Genomic DNA, 19431 nt, shown 5'->3' with positions numbered 1-19431 from the left:
GGTTAAATGAATTGCTGCCTTTGTCTGTTGGCTCATTGTTTTCTAGAACCTGTATTTCTTTAGGCCTCAGTCAGCCAGCATAGCTTCCCAAGTTCAGCACTTTTTAGGCCCAACGTGGCTCAGTGCATTTCCATTTTTCTTGGACAAAGTATCCCCCAGAATTAATTGTTCCTTTAATATCTAATCGCTCTCAATCTGTGTGTTGAAAAGATTTGATCTTTGAAATGTGGAAGACATCCTTTCTAGTGGCAATAGTGCACAGAGTTGGTGAGAAACAGGCCCTCTATGTGGCTGAATCGTATATATTAAGTTTCGGCAGACAGTTAATATAAAGCCATACTCGGTGTCGCATAAGTGATCTTGGAGTTCACTTGAACCAGAAAATGAGTTGCCACTCTGCATGGATCCTTCCTTGGGAGCTAGAAAATCACTACATATCGTGGTTCATAAAGGGCCTTGATCTTCAAATATTTTAGAAAAAAATGTAATCTGTGGCCCAGGGTACAGCGAAGAAGGAAATTGGTCGCGGCTGCGATAACATGGATAGTGACTGCATTAAGGTCAAGTATGTGGCGTCAATATTGATAAAGGGCCTGAAGAACAGACTAGGTAGTTAAGGTCCAGGGAGGGTGGCTCTTTTCCAGTGCACGCCGCAAGGGCTACTCCTTTCCAAGGAAACTCCCTGATGGGAGGAACCTCTCAGGTTCTCACACCAGCACGGGTACTGAGACTAATTCAGCTACCAGCCGTCAGGCTTAGGGGTCTTTAGATCCTTCCGGAAACAGTGCAGAGGGCAAGGTTAGTTTACCGGTTGAACACCCGAGGGGCTAAGCCCTTGTACTGGCAACATGTCCAAGGGGGCACCTGCACACAGCACTGCCAGCGATACTGCCTAGGTCGACACACCTACCAGGCCTCGGCATGAGGTACAGGGTAGGTCTCATGCGCCATAGGCAAGAGTCCTGGAGGAGGCTGTGCCCAGTGAGCCAAGCACCACAACTTTAGCACTTGGCATGCAGCTCGACAAGATGGCCACTCGTCCGATACCGCCCTGAGGAACAGAGCATGTGGGAGAGAAAGTTACAAGGTGGGACAGGTGTCAACCAGTTGCATGGCCTACAGTTTATCCATCAGCATTGCAAGGCAGGTTTACCCTGCAACTAACTAGACAGCTTATGCACCGGCCCCAGCAGCTGCCGGCTACAGTCAACATCACCTGTCACTACACCGGCCTGCGAGGACAGGTTCTTTGAAAAGTTTCTCACGCTCATGAGATCTCTTCCAATGGGGTCCATCCTTAAGGATGTGATCAGGGATATGCTCCCTCTGTCTCTACCTATAGCCATTCCTCCTATGGCTCCAGCGCTGCAGGCCCCAGTGCAGCCCCTTTGATTCTGGCTCCCCTGCCCCCCACAGTTCAGGGGGGTTCGTAACAGCCTCTGCTGCAGCCTCTGGCTCCGGTTTCCACACCTCAGCCCTCAGCACTCTTCCACCTGCTCCGGACCAGCTGAACGCCCTGGTGGACACAAACTAGGAAGAAGACCCCGACACAGCATTGTCAGCCAAGGCCTTCCACGAATGACTTGTAGATCTGGCAGAGTACTTGGGCCTTCCTCAACCCGAAATCGAAAAACCAGAGGCAGGGGTATTGGCCGAGGTCCCCACTCTGTCCCGTGGCTAGAACGGGGATACCAATGCAAAAGGATGTTGTCGCATTGGCCAAGAAGGGGTGGCTCAAACCCCACTCAGCCCAACCTGTCAGTTGGCACCTAGACGCCAAGTATAAGCAAATGGAGGGGGATCCCTTCTTGCCGTCGGCCCACCCTCAACCGCACTCTTCAGCGATTGCTGCGGCGTCCCTCTACTCAAAGCCTTGGTTGTCCTCGGCCACCTCGTCCTCAGCGCTACCAGGAAAGGAGATGATCTTAGAGGCTTACGGGAAGAAGCTTTAGTCCAACGATTCGCTGCATCTTTGTTAATCCAAGGCGGATGCCATGCTGGCAGCTGTTAACCAGAGGCTTTCGCGGGAAATAGCTGACTGACTTCCAGAACTTCTGGTGCAGTGGCAGTCACAATTCAAGACGGGACTGGCAAAGGCAAAAATGGTCACGAAAGACATGGAGTCCACCGTGGGCCACATGGATGCCTTCGGCTGGGCCATATGTATCACCAAGGACATGAGGACTGCCTGGCTTTGGGCTACTAACTTCAACCCAGATGTCCAGGAACGCATATTGCACATTCCATTCGAGGATGGCGACCTCTGTCACTCTACCACTGATGATGAGCTAGATAAAAAGAAAAATAATTTGCAAAACTGCAAAATCTTTATCCTTACGAAGGCCACGCCCAAGGCGTTACACCCAGTCTCACAAACTCTTTGACAAGGGATGGACGTTGGATGGTTCCACGGCTTCCAAGAACGAAGGTCCAGGCAGCCTTACTGCTCGCCGTGAACACTGGTGCAAACAACAAAAAGGGGGATGGAGCGGGGAAGAGTAAGGGCTTTTTTCAGTCCGCCGATTTCTCCGTCACCCCCCTCACCCCACCCCCTCTGCCTCAGAGGGAAAGAAGGCATGGCGTGTCCCTTCGGTTCCATGTGTCTCCGGTGGGGGGACAGGATTGCCCTTCATGCATAGTTTTGGCTTCAGATGTTCGCGTACCCATGGATCCTCTCTGTAGTTTCCAGTTTCCATGGGGTACTGCTTACTGATCCCTCCCTCTCCTCCACTCCCACAGATTGGGACATCAACTCTGTTGGCGGAAATTCGGTCGCTCGTTGAGCCAGGCAGTGGAAAAAGTCCCAGCCTCCCAGCGAAGATTGGGCTTCTACTCCAGGATTTTCGCTATACAAAAAGACCACCAGGCGGGCCTGAGAGTGTTGCTGGACCTCGCCACCCTTGACCTCTCCCTCCCTCTTCAAAAATTATTCAGACGATGGGGAACACCGCCCATCAACCTATTTGAGCACACTTTATTCTACCATGTAGCAATGTGCCAACAGGTACCCACAGTCGCTGGGAGACACGATCTCAACATCATGGGAAGCGATGTTTCGCATACATGTTCCCTCCATTTCCTGTAATATTTAAAGTCCTGCAGATGATCACAATGTACAAATGCACAATCATCCTGGTGGCACCGATGTGGGCGAGATGGCCTTGATTCTCTGACCTCCGACTCTCAAGACCACCCAATTCCTCTGGGGGGAAAGATCCCAGCTTACTCTTAATTTGCAACAAGCAGATTCTGTATCATGACCCAGTATCACTCCACTTGGCTCCTGACTGCACAGATTTCGGCCATGCCCCGATTTCGCAGGAATGTTCTAAAGGCAGCCACTGCAAAATCCACAAACTGATGGTTCGGATAAAAGTGGGGCTGCTTTTGCAAGTGGTGTCCAACAGCTTGGCCCTCTCAAAATAGCCTCTCATGAACATCTACCATATTTGCTCAATCTAGCCAAGGATGGTCTGGCGCACTATTCCATAAGTGAGGCTTTCTCGTCCTCCAGCCTCCGTTTCTCTGATTTGGCAACAATATTTCAAGGTATAATAAAGAGAAAGGATTTCCTCCTTTTCGGGGTTCATTTAGTGAACATTTCATAAGGGGTCTTTTCTGCACTTATCCTCCACAGAATTAAATTCTGCCACAGTGGGACAAGAGTACTGTCCTAGCACTAGTGTAGGCACCAGTTGAGCCAACGGCAACTATGGACATCAAATATGTATCGTGAAAGAGATGTCTTGTAACGCCTGTTTCTATAAGGCATGCCTTTCGCCCTTAGTCTCCTGTTCATTACTGACAACTGCTGTGTACTCTATTCAAAGCATGTGAATCCATGAAAGATCCATGCTGGCGAATAGGAGTTAGTTAAGCAACATACTCCTTCGCTGAAATTTCGATTTGCATTTTACTTATTCTTGAGCGTTCTTGTCATATGCATTGAAACCATTCATTTATGATATGGCATTTATAACGCGCCTATACACAAGTGTAGCCAGGGAGGGGGAACAGAGGGAAGGCAGAGACAACCATTTTATTATGCCAGGTGACATTGAGATCACGCGTGCAGGGAAAGGAGGAAAAGTGCGGGGGGAGGGGGCACTGCAGTACATGTGATCGACATTAAAAAATAAATAGAATAAATGAAGCAATACGTGAAGTGCGTCCAGCTGGTGGCAAGTGCAGGGGTAAGTGCAGACAGCAGGTGTCAAGTGCTGGTAGGGTACTGTAGGGATACAGAAAAAAGTCCCCAGGTGCGGGGGTTGCCAGGGAGGCAGTGAAGGTGTGCAACTGGCACGGGAGGGGACCTGGGCCCGAGATCAGAAGGTGGCCATGTGACAAGTACAGCTTCAGTTTCAGCCAGGAGTTCAGCGGAGGAGAGAAAGCAGAAGGAAAGAGTAATGTTTTGAGGTGCTTCCGGAACCAGAGCTGGTTCTCCTCGTTGCAAGGAGGCTGTTCCAGAGGGAGGCCGCAGCCGAAGAAAGATCTACCACCAACTCCTTGTTTAGAGAAGCGACTGACCCTGAGGGAGTTGGAGGTGAATGAATGAAGAGCACGAGGGAAGATATTTAGGAAGAGTGAGTTGAAGGTATTGAGGCCCCAGGCCACAGAAGGCCTTGTGGACCATGCAGAGAGTTTTGAACTTAATCCTCGCAGCCACTGGTAGCCAGTGCAGAAATTTCAGACCTGAAGAGATGCGATCCCTGGGCTTGAGGCCAAGGACAAGTGTTGCAGTCCTGTTCTGGATGAGTTGAAGAGGGCGGAGAGTGGAAGCAGTCAGACTTAGAAAGAGGATGTTGCACAAGTCCAGCCTAGAGAGAACCAGAGCTCTGGAGACAGCGAGCTTCTGGGAGAGGAAAGGAAGAATACCTCTGAGGTGCAGCTGGTAGTGTGACTTCCTAGAGACGTCTGAGATGTGAGGAGAGAAGGGAGTGTCTAGTCGAAGATGCCCCCGTGGTTTTTAGCCTCATAAGGTGGGAGCAGGAAGAGTGCCAAGAGGCCAGCCAGAGAGTGACAGGAAATGAGGGAGCCGGTGTTCGGATAATCTGTCTTAGTCTTATAAAACACTTGTTACAGCATTTTTTACAACGGCACAGGAGGATAGCTCAGAGACCACACGCTTGCCTTGGAAGCAAGACGCAGAGCAACACAGGTTTGATTCCTATCTGGGTATTAAGCATGTTATAAATAAGAAATTGGACTATTAAAATATAGCTCAGCTTGCTTCTTGAAAATATCCAACCAGCAGGTGTTTTGCACAAGCCCTCCTGCCTGAATCTTAAGGTGCACTTTGGGACCACACTGGTTGTCTGTGCTGAATCCCCAGGTTCAGCCACACTGCAGTTGTTTTTGTCTTCTCTATAACCAAACAAATCAAGGGGTGGGGTGGGCAATTTGATGGACTACATGAAGTAGCAAGTGTGTTGCCTTTACATATAGTATAGGGATAGTGTTCTACAAAAGCTCTTGTTGACGCCCATCATTAACTTGCAGTAAACCTGTAATACTGTAGACCAGCCACTGTATGGTGAATTCTCCAATATGGGGTTCGGCATGGCTTCACATGCTAATGCATATACCCAGTCAGGCTGGAAATTCTCAGTAAAAGAAAGTTTCACTTTAAAACCTTTCTCCTCTGAATCAGTCACTGTCCTCTGGGTCATACTGCCCCCATCCAATGACAGTCCTCTCCCTAATCCCCGCCTCTGGCAGACATCTTTAGATTTTTACTGCATGCTTCAGTGTTTGGAGTCCTCGAGTTGCTCTCTGAGCTACTTGGCACTTTTTTCAAAATTTTTTTGTGAAATGTTTATTTTTGTTCCATTGGAGCCTGTGTGCTCCTACATCGGCCGGCAACGGGGATCCGTTATCTGTGAAGATGCGCCCCCCTCAAGGGTGGTGGTTCGTTGAAATTTCTGGAAAGCCATTTCGGGCCTACTTCCTGCCCTCCTCTGTGACGGAGGAGAAAAAGGCGGGAAGGACACTTTTCAGTCTCTGCACCCAAAGTGGGCTAAGGAGCATTGTCTGGCAGGACAAACATCAGACGTCTATACTGCCTGCACTCGGATCACGAGGATGGGTGAGAGATATAAAGTCTGGTATAGCAGACTGGCAGCATGGCTCAAGTCGAGCAAGGCCTCTGACCCATGCTCCGAGCAGGGTCATGCCTCACCCAGGATCATTCGGTTCGAGGAGTGGTCTCCTTCCAGGAGTAGGTCCAAGTCCTAGGAAGGCGCCCTATCCGTAGGGTTCCAAGAGAAGGCCAAGAACCGCAAGACCGAGTCCACCGGTTTGCCGCAAATGTGGGTCCCAGGTCGGATAGACCGTGATCACCATTGTCGTCCGCATAATTAGCCAGCCTGCCATCAGGTTCTTCCTCAAATAGGAAGTCCTCCACCCCGGCCAAGTTACGAGACACATGGGAGAAACAGATGCCAGAGGAAGAGAAGGCCTCACAGCAGGTTTATCAGGCGCAGCCGAAGACTGTCCAATTCGACATCCTCTAGGGCAATCGTTAGTGTGTGGTACCGACCCGATTAGGGTGGTCAGTACAGCGCAGAGTATCCTGGCCTCCCAGGCACAATATGGCCGCTTCAGGAGAGAAGGTGGGCGGGTGGCAAGAGGCCCTGAAGCAGCCCTCCAAGACATGTGTTCAGCCAATGGACATCTTATCCATGGACGACCAAGCGTCCGTCCATACAGTCCACGAGGAAGACTGCAGTGCAGGGCCTAGCACTACATTATTCCCTCCACAGCCGAGGGACATATGCATGGACATCCTGTCAACTCTCCACACCCTAGTGATGGACATCCTGCAGAGGTTGCCACCAGCACCTGTTGTACCGCAGGCCACTGACCAACCTCTGCTGTTGCATCACCACATTGGGACCCGACTCCACCAGCAGACCCGGATACATGCACGAACACTGGTACGGAGACTGCCACGGAAGCCGACAAAGATGAGGACTTTGCCCCGACAGATGAATCCCTGCACCTGGATGCCCCCCATAGAGGCTCTCCACCAGATGAGGTGGGATCATTCAGTTCAATCTCCAGGGCCTCGGAGCTTTTCCAGATGGTGCCAGAGGAAATCAAGAAGGAGGGCTTCCTATTTCAGCAACAGGAGTCCAAGAGGAAGACTGTCATGGTGGTACCCTTTTGGATGACATTTGGGAGGAAGGCTTAGCCCTCATGAAAAACCATGTGCAGCTCCAAATAAACGAAACAGGTTGAAGAAGAAATATAAGGTGCTGGACTCCGCCCCCAAAGTGCTTGAGGTCCCAATCGTCCCCGAACTCAGTAGTGTTGTCCGCTGCAAGGAAACATTCAGCCAACCCTGCCTCTGCATCAGCAGTGTCCCTCCTTCCCCCTCCCCCAACACGAGGCGAAGAAGGACATCTTGGGGAAGAGTCATCTACTCATTTCCTGGATATCCTCCTCACCCTGGCTGGCCTCTTACAGTTCTATTCCTGGGTGTTAACTTATTCCTTCTCTCTTCCTCTCACCCTTTCTTTCATATCCCCTTCACTGGTATACTCCTAGTGTTACTAGCATGTACGCTGCAAGTCTATTACTCACCTTTTTCACAACGATCACTTACCTTCACCCCTTTGGTGCTGCTATAATCCTCTTCACAGTGAGACCAGTAAATGTACCCCTCCACAACCTCCCCCGACTCCTGGCATCCCCCCCCCTCCACCTCCCCAACCCGGCTTCCTAGAGATCTACACCCACTTCTAGGTACCTTCTTCACTCCCTTGTGCACCACCATCATCCACACTAACCCTCATCCAGACTCGCCCTCAGATTTTTCACCCCTCTGAGCACATCCTTCTCTGGTCTGCTTTTGTTTCTCTATTTGAATGCGACTTCACTCTTCCCCCCCGCCCCATCCCCACCCCCCTCCCCAACCCTTACATCTTACTCCAGCTCTCGACTTTGTCTGGTTGCATGGGTCTCTCCTCCAGCTCCCACGGTTGTTTGCCCACTCTCCTGGACCACTCCTCCAGTCATCTGGGCCGTGAGCGTCCTTCTGATCTCCCCTCTATCTCTCTCAAAATAAGCTTGTCTCCAGTTTGAATAAAACATTGTGACAAATCTAATGAAGTATTTGTATTTTATTGTTTATATAGCGCTTTAATCCTAAGCATAGTAAAGCAAAATAGTCACTGGTTCCCTGGAAAATCTCCCCTTGTGGCCAGGGAAAGGCAGAAGCTGCTGGACGCTGACCCTGGGGGTGGCTGTCTGTGGGAGGACGACACGATGGGAGACAACCCACAGGGGAATAGGGTAGACCTGCTAGATAGAACATAGTATCCCGGTTCTCCATTAGAGCCTCATAACTCATTCCCATAGCTCAAAATTGACATGACTGGTGGTATAGTTTCTCAAGCTATCGCTTTTTATTTGACAGACAAAACTGGAAAGAGGAACCGGAGCATGAAGATTATGAGCACAATTAGCGGCGGGACATTTAAATCTTCAGAACGTTGGGGAAAAGACTTGCTACTTTTGATGTGGGTCGGAAACAACCAGAGGAAGCATTCTGCCTTTCCGAATCGTGGGAGAGTTGGGAACGCTGTCCAGAGAAGCTCAAGTGATGAAAGTCTGACACCAAGACACCGAAAACTGAAGGTGCTGCTGGAGTCGTGGTGGCAACCAAGGAGTGCGGACTGAGCATATGCCAAACGTCAGTGAGCTGCAGACTGAGCTGGGAAATGTGAGGGACTCCGAAGCTGCTACTGAGAACTGGTAAGCCCATGTAGATGGATGGGCCGCCAGGGAGCTTTGGCAGCTTTGCTGCGTCCCGACAGCAAAACAGTACAAGAGCTGGGAAAGCCTGAACACAGTAGTAGGGCCCGATGGACATTTGATTATAAATCGAGAAGTAAATGAAAGCGGGTCTGGCACCCGAAGTAGCATTCAAAAAGCCTCACAAAGGGAAAACAGTTAGGCAAAAAAAAACAGAAGTGAAAGTAGAAAGCCCTGTCAGGAGAGTATACCAGGCAGCGTGTGGCGAGTCTGTGACCCGCAGCCAAATACAAGGTGAACATTGTAAAGACATAAGGGAAGACTCGTACCGCTTTGGTGCAACCTGCTGTGAAAGCCCTGACAACAGAGTATCCCAGGCACAGGCGCAGCTGTACGAAGAAGCCCAGGCTGTAGAGTATGAGGCAAAATTAATGTACTTTAAAAAGAGGAAGAGTGACCTAAGATTGTGGAAACTCCAGGGGATGTAACTATTCCTCCTGGGCAAGAAACTTGAATAAAGTGTGTAATCAAGAAGCAACAGAAAATCCCTAGTCTGTGAAATTGTGGCGATGTAAGCCATACCCCCTGGCTTGGAGAACTGTATAATATTGAGAAAAATGTTTTGTGAACTATATAGAAGCTGCGAAACTCGGGGCATGTGGAGCTTTGATTATTTTCTTTGTGTGCCCTTTTTTTGAAACTTTGTTGGCACTGTGGAGAGGACCACAATTGACCACGAGAGGCTGTGTCCCTCTTCACATTATCATCTTTAGAATGGAAGGGTCAGGTTAGGATTTCAGACACAGGATGGAGAGAGCCTTGCTTTTGGAAATTCTGACATTGAACAGCCTTTAGTTTTGTTGAGGCAGGTAATCCCCTCAGTGTTCGGGCGAGATGGGTTTTTCCTCAACCCCTCTTTTTACTTTAATAACGTTTTATAACATCCAACAGAATACCCTTGTAGGCAAGTCTTGCTCCTGTTTCCTTACAATATGCAGACCGACTGAGGCTGTGTGCTTTTATAGTGCTGTTGCTACCTTCTAGTGCATCTCTGCTTAAAGGGCATGGTCTGTTTTTGAGAGGAATCGTCGTCAGTGTTTAGGCTCTGGCTCTTGGAGTTGCTTACATCCTTGATCATTGGACTTGGTATTGGCACCACACCCCAGTTGGGTCGTCCTCATGCCTTCCAGGCTGTTTCTTGGTTAAGATAACATTTTTTTTTAGATGTGTTTTGGTTTATGTAAACCTTTACAAAACTATACAGAACTTAAATATCGACAAAATTCGATACACAGAAAATATACAAAATAAGAATTCCTAAAACATTACTTTACAAATATTTACACAATACTAATACCTAAATGAAACACCATCATAACATTATAATCCTTATAAATTCATCTACCTGTATTAACTCATGTAATACTTGCTTATTAGGAACATTCTTCCATATTTCTCACCCTCCACAGTTGCACTTCAAGTTTTACATTTAATCACAATTTTCAGACAATTTGCGACTAAAGTCATGTATTGCAATGTCACTGCAACAAACACATTATCACAAATCTCTTATCTATCTACTTCAGATTGATCTTTAACAAATCTTGCAAAATTATTTATTCTCTTGCAGATGATTTGTACAGACTAGAATCACATGTGATAAAGATTCTATTGAGTAAGGTAATTCTGGTGTCTCTTCAGGCAGCTGGTGTGGCGATTGGCTAGTGCATCTCATCCAGGAAGGGCGGCTTCCAGATCTGATGTCAGACATGGGGTCCAGCTAATCCCAGGGATCCTCCCCATATCACTCCCAGGCCAGCCATATTGCTTGGGCAGGTACCTGGCTCTATTGGTCAGCCCATTAAGGACCCCCAAGACCATGTTCTGACATGAAAGCAAATTACAAAAATCGGCCCACTGACTGAAAGACAACGATGTTCTTCCCCCGGGGACAATCCCAGAACGTCTCAACCTTGGCCTGATGAAAACCTTTGCTACTCTGGCTCCCAGATCCAGACCAAACTAGTGAGTAGAAAAGCTTGTACTTGACATGGCGATGTTGAAGCATAAAGGAGACTAGATATACAAAGGTATAAAATCACCAAGAAGGATGAAGTCGACTAGAAAGTGCATGGCCGGTGCTGCGGTGCAACACCAAAATGTTCAGTCTCATCTCCCTGTCCCCTAACGCACCTACCAAAGCTTTCCAAAATGATACTCCTATGTGCCGTCCCCTTTCCTCAATACTTGTGGGACGGGACCGGAGCACTTTGTAAAAAGCATCCACATTTTTTTCAAAAATGTGTCCCTCTTTCCTGCGTGGGGCCTGGCACGCGTCCGTAACCCCGCCCACCTTGGCTCCGCATCGCCCATCAGCCCTTTTCTCCGCTCGATCGGGGCTGGACACACTTGCATCCTCGGAAGATTTTCTTCCCTTTTTTCCCCCTCTGGCTCTCGCTAGCGTTTGTTTACTAGTCTGTCTTTCAAATTAGACTTTCCAGATTGTTCATCGTGTCACCGTCGCTTCGCGAGGGCGGATTCCCATCCTCTTTGTTTAGAGTGTTTCGGTCCGCAACACCGTTGGGACTCCTGTTTTTACTGTGACTCCCTTTCGGTCCGGGCACTCCGTCGGTTGGAGCGGTGGGAGGAGGTGTTCCGACGAACTCCTCCTTCGCATTTTCAGGCGTTAATCGATGAGAAGAAAAAACGCCCAGTAAGTTCTTTACTTTTCAGAGCATCCCGGCCGGGGGGATACCATCCCGGGTTCCTCTCGGTCCGGGAGGGGCGTTGATCGCTCTGTTACCGAGGTTCGCCCTGAGGTGCCCGTTGGGCCTAATAATTCTACCAGAGTTTTCTCCTGAGGGTCTCCGTAAGGGGCTCAGCGTTGTGGATCTTCAGGATGCGTACATGCATATCCTGATTTGGAATCCACACAGGAGATACCTCCGCTACTCTTTGGGAGAGGGGCACTTCCAGTTTCGGGTGCTTCCTTTTGGCCTCAGCTCGGCGCCGCGTGTCTTCACGAAGATGTCGGTGATTGCGGTCTATGTTCGTCTCCAGGGTATCCATGTGTATCCTTACTTGGACGACTGGATCTTACGCAGCCCTTGTCTGTTGGCAGCAGCGGGCGTCCTCCAGTCTCTCCTTCAGCTCCTGTTCCATCTTGGGCTGTCGTTGAACTGGCAGAAATCCTCCATGACGGTCTCACAGGACCTGATCTTCCTGTGTTTTCGTTGGCACACGATCGACTGCAGAGTGTATCTGACCGGGGACAGAATGGCGGATCTGTTTGCCACGTGTCAGATGTTTGCGCAATCGGAGAGCATGTCGGCCTGGTGGTTCCAGAGACTTCTGGGCCTCATGGCCTCGTGTGTACTGGCTATTCCTCTTGCTCATCTCAAAATGAGACGGACCCAGATGGCTCTTCGGAATTCATGGCGTCAGGCAGTGGATCGGATTCCATGCGGATAATGATTCCGGATTCCATGAGAGTGGACCTAGAATGGTGGTCATCTCTCAGCAATCTGTCTGGGGGCGCGGGGTTTCAGGACCTGGTCCCCACGGTGACTATCACAACGGACTCCTCCCTCCTCGGGTGGGGTGCGACGTTAGATCTTCTTCAGGTCTCGGACCTCTGGTCGCCTCAGGACAAGCTCCTGCACATAAATCATTTGGAGCTTCTGGCGATCTTCCTAGCGCTCAGGGCGTTCAGACCGCTCATCGTCAACAAGGTGGTCCGCATAAGAACAGACAATGTGGTGTCAATGTATTACATCAACAAACAAGGGGGAACGAAGTCTCCTCCCTAGTGGACCTGTCCATCCAGATTTGGGAGTGGGCCATGCTTCATGGTGTCTGGCTGCTTGCAGTACACATCCCGGGCCAGCTGAATGTCACAGCGGATGCCCCCAGCCGGTGGACTGTGGTCAGCTACGAGTGGGAGTTGAAGGCGGAGGTCCTCTCATGGATTTTCTCACGTTGGAGCAACCGGAGGTGGACCTCTTTGCTACGGCGGTAAACAAGAAGCTTCCTCGGTATGCCTCTAGAGGGGGGTGAGGGGGGTGCTGGGAGCCTCCTCTCTGGGGATGCTCTCGAGATTCCATAGCACAACATGAGAGCTTACGCCTTCCCGCCTCTGTCTCTAGTTCATCGAGCAATTTGGAAGTTGAAGAACTCAGTGAACTGTTCCCTTCTACTGATAGCCCTGTAGTGGCCGGCCAGGTTTTGGTTCTCAGAACTTCAACACCTGTTGGTGTATCTGCCGATCAGGTTACCAGTAACTCCCAATCTTCTTCACCAAGGGGAACAGATGTGGCACCCCTCCCCACAATCGCTCAGCTTGGCGGCATGGTGCCTGAGTTCAGGTCTTTAGAGCATCTGAGTTTGTCTGCGCATAACATGCACATTATCCAGGCAGCCAGGAAACCCTCGACCAGATCTCAATACAGGAGTAAATAGCTCAGGTTCTGCCATTGGTGTTTGGAGAAGAAGTTGGATCCGAGGGTGGCCACGATTGACAGTGCTGTCCTTCGTGTCCTCCCTAGCAGAGTCAGGGGTTCATATTCTGTCATGCAGGAGTTATCGCTCAGCGGTTTCCGCTTACCTTTCTACAGACCTGTGTTCTTATTCTCTAACTAACCCAGTGGTGAAGAGGCATTTTACTGGCTTGACACGCCTCTACGCTCTGGTTCGTAATCCGCACCCGCCATGGGACCTAAATGTAGTCCTGACAGCGCTGTGCCATAAACCCTTTGAACCAATGGCTACGGTAGACCTCAAGTACTTTTCTTGGAAAGTGTCCTTTCTGGTCGCCGTTACGTCAGCAAGGAGAGTGAGTAAGCTCCAGGGATTGTCTGTGGAGCATCCGTTCTTGGTCTTTCACAAGGACAAAGTAGTCCTTCGGACAAACCTAGCTTTCCTCCCGAAGTAGTGACCAAATGCCATCTGAATCAGTCGATCTCCCTTCCGGTCTTTTTTCCGAACCCTGCCTCAGAGGCTGAAAGAGTTCTACACTGTCTTGATGTCCGAAGAGCCCTTAAATTCTACCTGGACAGGACTTCCGAGCTTAGGAGTACTTAACTTTTTGTGACCTTCGGTAACCCTCAGGGCTAGCCGGTGTCTAAAGCAACTATTTCCAGGTGCATTGCCGCCTGCATCAGTCTTTCACCGTCCAAAGGCTGAAACCTCCTAAAGGTATCCATGCACACCTGGTGCGGGGCAAGGCAGCCGCGGTTGCTTTTCAGAAATGTCCCCCTGGGAGTCCATCGCTAGGGCAGCTACTTTGGCCTCCCCATCTGCTTTCTGTAAGCATTACTGTCTCGACATGAGCTCTAGAGCTGACTCTCAGTTTGGTCAGGCTGTGCTGAAGAACCTGTTTCAGTAAGGGTTATTTCCATCCACCCATAGTTCATGTAAGGAGTGCTTGGGAATCTCCCACAAGTATTGAGGAAAGGGGACGGGACGTAGGAGTATTACCAGGTTACTCACCGTAGTGACCACCTTACTCCTAGTCCATAGTCCCCTTTCCTCCATACGCCCGCCTGCCGTCCCCTCTAATAAGGTTCCTCTGTTATTGCTAATGGGTCTTTGACCCGGTGATAGGAAAGGACTGATGGGCGGAGCCAAGGTGGGCGGGGTTACAGCTGCGTGCCGGGCCCCACGCAGGAAAGAGGGACACATTTTTGAAAAAAATGTGGATTCTTTTTACAAAGTACTCCGGCGCCGTCCCACAGGACAGAGAGATGTCCCACAAGTATGGAGGAAAGGGGACTATGGACTAGGAGTAAGGTGGTCACTACGGTGAGTAACCTGCTAATTCTGATCTGCTCATTTCCAACATATCTTTCATAGATTCAGTCCCTTCTCTGACCCTTGTGAACAATCTGGCTGCTCACTGAAAAAGGAAGTAACATTGGTATTATCACAAACCAAACCAGATCCATACACTCCCTTTTTAAAGCGAAGGCTCCCACCAATTTCCTCACATTCTGCACAATCGAGCTTTGTGATGGAACCAGTTTAGTCAATTCAATGAGAGCCTTGGTAGAATGTCATTCGTGCCCCACTACACTTATCAAAAAGTTTTTAGAGACTCACCCCTGCTATCCCCAACCTGTGCGATGTCTCCATGGGTTTAGGAATATTCCTGCTAGTATTGGAAGAGCTAACAATTATTCCATTACTAAGAAAAAAATCTGACCTAGCACAGTTCCGTTATAACTCAAATATATTCATAGCTGAAGTAATGAAAACCACATTCTTGGGCTGATCAATCCTCTTCAGAGCTTCCTCTCCAATTTGGTGTTGCTCAGAGTTCAGTGTTGAATTATGTAGCAAAAAAACAAGACCCTTTTGCTTTTTCGTCCTTTGGCCTTTCTCATCACTTCTATGCTGCTGATACACAACTTTTTCTCTCCTTTTCTCCTCCCTCTATCCACTCTAGTCTCGTGGCCTGTTTTTCAGCCATCCAATCTTGGGTGTCTAACCACGATCTTCACCTTAGCAGCCCCCCTTAAGACTAAGGTTAATTTCTTTCCTGACTCCACCATTCCTCCCCTTTTAACTCCACCCTTTATTTTCCTCCTCTTCCCATCTCCCCCTCTGTCCGAAATGCTGGTTTGATCTTTGGCTCCTCATATTTCTACTATTGCTTGGTCCTGTTGGCTTCACCATTTCTATACTGTAAAAACATGCCCGTTCCTCTCCTTTCATGCTGCTAAACCCTTGTTAGTTCTCTTCTCCCACTTGTTCTATTGCTCTCGTTTACTTCTTGGTCTCCACGCCACTCATCGTGCTCTGCTTCACTCTGTCTATAACGCTGCTATACTTTCACTCTTCTCCAACATGCGGTCTGGCTTGGATTCACATGTTGAATATTCCCAGCCAGGTTGGGAATCCACGGTAAAAGGAAAAAACAGTTCCACTACAAAACTGTATTTCTCCTCTAAACCAATCACTGCCCTCTGGATCATACTGCCCCGATCCAGTGACGGTCCTCTCCTTAAGCCCTGCCTCTGGCAGCCATCTTTAGATTTTTACTGCACATTTCAGTGTTGGGAGCCCTAGAGTTTGCTCTCCGAGCTATTTCTATGTTTCTTCGTTTTTTTTGTTTCAAAGAGCCTGTGTGCTCTTTTCTTCATCTGCCGACAGCAGGGACCTGTTGTCTGTGAAGTTCTGCAACCCCCAAAGCGTGACACCACGTCATTGACTTTGGCAAAGTCTGCAGGCATGCCAGAAGGGGTGAAACCGCCCAGGTCTTTGCCCAAACTATGGAGGTCTCATCAACTATGGATGATGATCAGGAGTCCTTGCTTACTGTTCGCAAGGACGTTGACCAGGATCACTGCGCAAGGCCTAGTTTTCTTGGTCTGCCTTCTCAGGCGATGGACATTTCCTTGGATATTCTATCAACACTACTCATCTTGGTGTCAGAGATCCAGCTGAGAATGCTTCCGGTGCCGGTACCTGTGGTCCCCCAGGGCCCCGATCAGCCTCTGCCATCGAAGAGGAACGTCATCTGATGCCCCCATATCAACCTCCTCCACCCCATTGGGACCCAGACATAAGTACGGCCACAACGACGCATGGTGACGAAGACATCGTCGCAGAGGACGATTAATTGCTACATTTGGGCCCCACATAGGGTTTCCCCACGGGATGCGGTGGAGTTTGTTCCACTCCACGATTGCCAGGGCCTCAGAGCTATTACAGCTGGTTTCTGAGGAAACCCAGGAGGGATTCTTGTATCGAAGGCGCGAGGCCAAGATGAAGACCATCATGGCAGTGCCCTTTCTGGATGATATTGGGGGGGGGGGGGGTGGAGAGAGTGCCTGGCCCTCATGAAGAACCCTTTCACAGCTACAGCCAAACAGGATAGGCTGGTGAGGAAATATAGGGTGCCGGTCTCTACACACAAGTGCCTGAGGTGGCAACAATCGCTGACTCGGTGTGGTCGGCGGCCGTGAGGAAACTATTGGCTAACCTGTCCTTATTTTTCACTCCCTCCGGACAGCAAGAGGAAAAGGATGGACTCCATGGGGAAGGTGATTTACACCGCAGCGCCCACAATCAAGGTAGCGGACACATTGCCAGTCCTCCCCGACGATAGAAAGATGGAAGCTCTCTCTCTTCCAGGAAGGGGAGGTGGCGTCTGATCACACCATCACAGTGCATTGGTCGTCGGTGACACAGGGTTCTGGCACATCGCGAACGGTGTCTGCCTTCGTCGGAGCTGGGTGAAAGCCACTTATTTCCATCAGGAGGTCCAATCGAAGGTGCTGGGCATGCCCTTCGACAGAGAAAGTCTGTTTGGGAAGGCTGTCGCCGAGTCCCTCCAGGCCATCAAGACAGATATGGTGACTGCCCGTTCCTTCGGCACTCTCCAGCAGTACTGCTCGTCTTTTCGCTTCTCCATGAGAAAGTTGAGCAGGTCTTCCAAAGGGTTCTCCATGTCGTACATACAGCCTTTCTGATCAACGAAAGAAGCTTACAGAGGCTGCTCCCAGGACTATGGTAGTGGAGGACATCGGTGCCCATGCAGGAGACCCATCCTGGACATACATCTAAACAAATGCTTAGTCCTAAAAGTTCAGGATGGTCCCGTTGCAGCACATGCTCGCCCAACTGAAAACAGGAGACTTCTTGATGTTGTTGGACCTGGAGGATGCCTATTTTCACGTCCCCATTCACAAACATCAGAAATGTCTACGTATCCTGGAGCAGGGTCAGCACTACCAGTTCAAGGACCTTCCATTCGGCTTTAAATTGGCTCCAAGAGTGTTGATGAAATGCCTGGAACCATTGGCCGCCCAGCTATGCCTACAGGGAATACTTATACCCACACCTGGACTGGCTGATATATGCCAGCTTGCGGAAGCTGGCCAACAAACAGACTGTCTAACTAATGACTGATCTGTGATTCTCGGTCAACTATCCGAAGTCCTGCTTAAAGCCATCACAGAATGTTCTGTTCTAGGCGCCAGACTCAATACGCTGTCTTGCCTGGCATAGTCCTCGGAGAAGTGGCTTGCAGCCATTCAACGAACAGTGCAACGGCTGTTGTCGACCAAGACAGCCATGGTGCGGGCCATCAAGTCGTTACTGGGCATGATGTCCTGAATCTACCGCGTCTGTCTCTGCAGGTTGCAGATGCAAACTCTACAGGAATTCCTGGACCCCCGTTGAATACAGGTGTCTGGAAGCTTCACGGACAAGATCCCTCTTAAGGATTTCCAACGCGCGATAGTGATTGGGCGTTGGTTCAAACATCACCCAAGAAACTGGATTTCAAATTCCACCCATACCAGGAGACTCACCCCGAAAGCCTCCATGGAAGGTTGGGGGGCGCTCAGCGGATATCTGCACACCAGAGGCCTGTAGCTGCTGGATGAGAAGCATATCCACATCCTGCAGCAAGGGACCGTGTTCTGGGCCCTCAAGTCCTTCCTTCTGTCTCCGAAAGGCAAGATGGTGAGGAACTTCACGGACAACACCCTCATGTTGTACTTCAGGAAGCAGGGGGGGCATTCAATCCTCAGTGCTCTCCAAGGATGTGCAGGACTAGTGGCACTGGGCCGTCGGACAGTGGATGTTCCTCATCCCTCTTAACCCGGCGGGGGTCAATAAAACCATTGCAGACTCCCTCAGCAGGGAACTGCGCGCCTGCCACGAGTGGGAGGAGCGCATGTGGAATCAGGTGAACCGCCTATTCGTCAAATGGGGCAGACCCCAGATCGATCTGTTTGCTGGCAAACCTCTGGCATTCAGAGTTTGCTGCTGTCGCAGATTACACCAGCCGAGGAACCTGGGGGATGCGTTCTCCTTCCCATGAGAAGGGCTGTTTCTGTACGCATTTCCTCGGTTACACCTCCTGCTACGTTACCAACAGACTTGGTGTCAATGCAAGATGATACTCACCGCCCTGGAGTGGCCGAGGCAGATTGGGTATCCGGTCCTACTCAGCCTGTCGGCTTTGCCTCCAGTTAAGCTGGCAGTAGTTTCAGATCTTCTCACCAGAGAGGGAGGCGCAATCCTTCATCACGACCCAGGATCGCTGAACCTGAAGGCTTGGCTCCTGCAGCCTTTGAGTTTGGAGGTTATGATTTGCCAGCAGACTGCAGGGAGGTCCCTGCCAAGTCCAGGGCGTCGTCTACCTTAGTGCTATGGCCAGAAGTGGAAGATTTCTGCTACGTGGTGCTGCTCGTGTTTTGGTGTATAGAGTTCTATAAATGAAATAGAAATACAATTGTAATTTTACAACTCCTGAATTATAGTGATTTAGCTTTAATGCACTGTCAACAGTCTGGTTTCTGGCCAAAGACTAGGACAATTTGCCATACTTAATATATATTTGAGAACAGATCTTGCATATATATATATTAGTATATATATATATACGGCCTTTGACACTGGATCACAGCCACCTCACCCAGAGCTTTAATCCGACAATGAGCTCGGTAGTGCTCAGCTGACTCTCCTCATTCCTACTAAATAACTGTTGACTTACCAGACTTGCCAGCTTCCAGTTGCCAATAGTAATATTCCTTGGGAGTGATCAGACTTTCTCTTTGGCCCACTTCTATGCCGTGAATGATGAAAGGAACTAAGCAGATATCTTTTGTGTTGTAGTTTGCAAAACAAGCTTCCAGCTACATATACGTCAAAAGATGTCACCAT

The 19431-nt window shown here is 49.7% G+C and overlaps 1 protein-coding gene across 4 annotated transcripts in view; it reads left to right on the top strand.

Moving 5' to 3' along the window:
* Positions 1-19431, top strand: part of SON (SON DNA and RNA binding protein) — a 1246872-nt gene that overhangs the window by 297819 nt on the left and 929622 nt on the right. The window lies entirely within an intron of this gene.

This window comes from Ambystoma mexicanum, chromosome 7p (assembly GCF_040938575.1).
Source record: "Ambystoma mexicanum isolate Mex_15411 chromosome 7p, UKY_AmexF1_1, whole genome shotgun sequence".
NCBI lineage: Eukaryota > Metazoa > Chordata > Amphibia > Caudata > Ambystomatidae > Ambystoma > Ambystoma mexicanum.
This window is presented reverse-complemented; position numbering and strand designations above follow the sequence as displayed.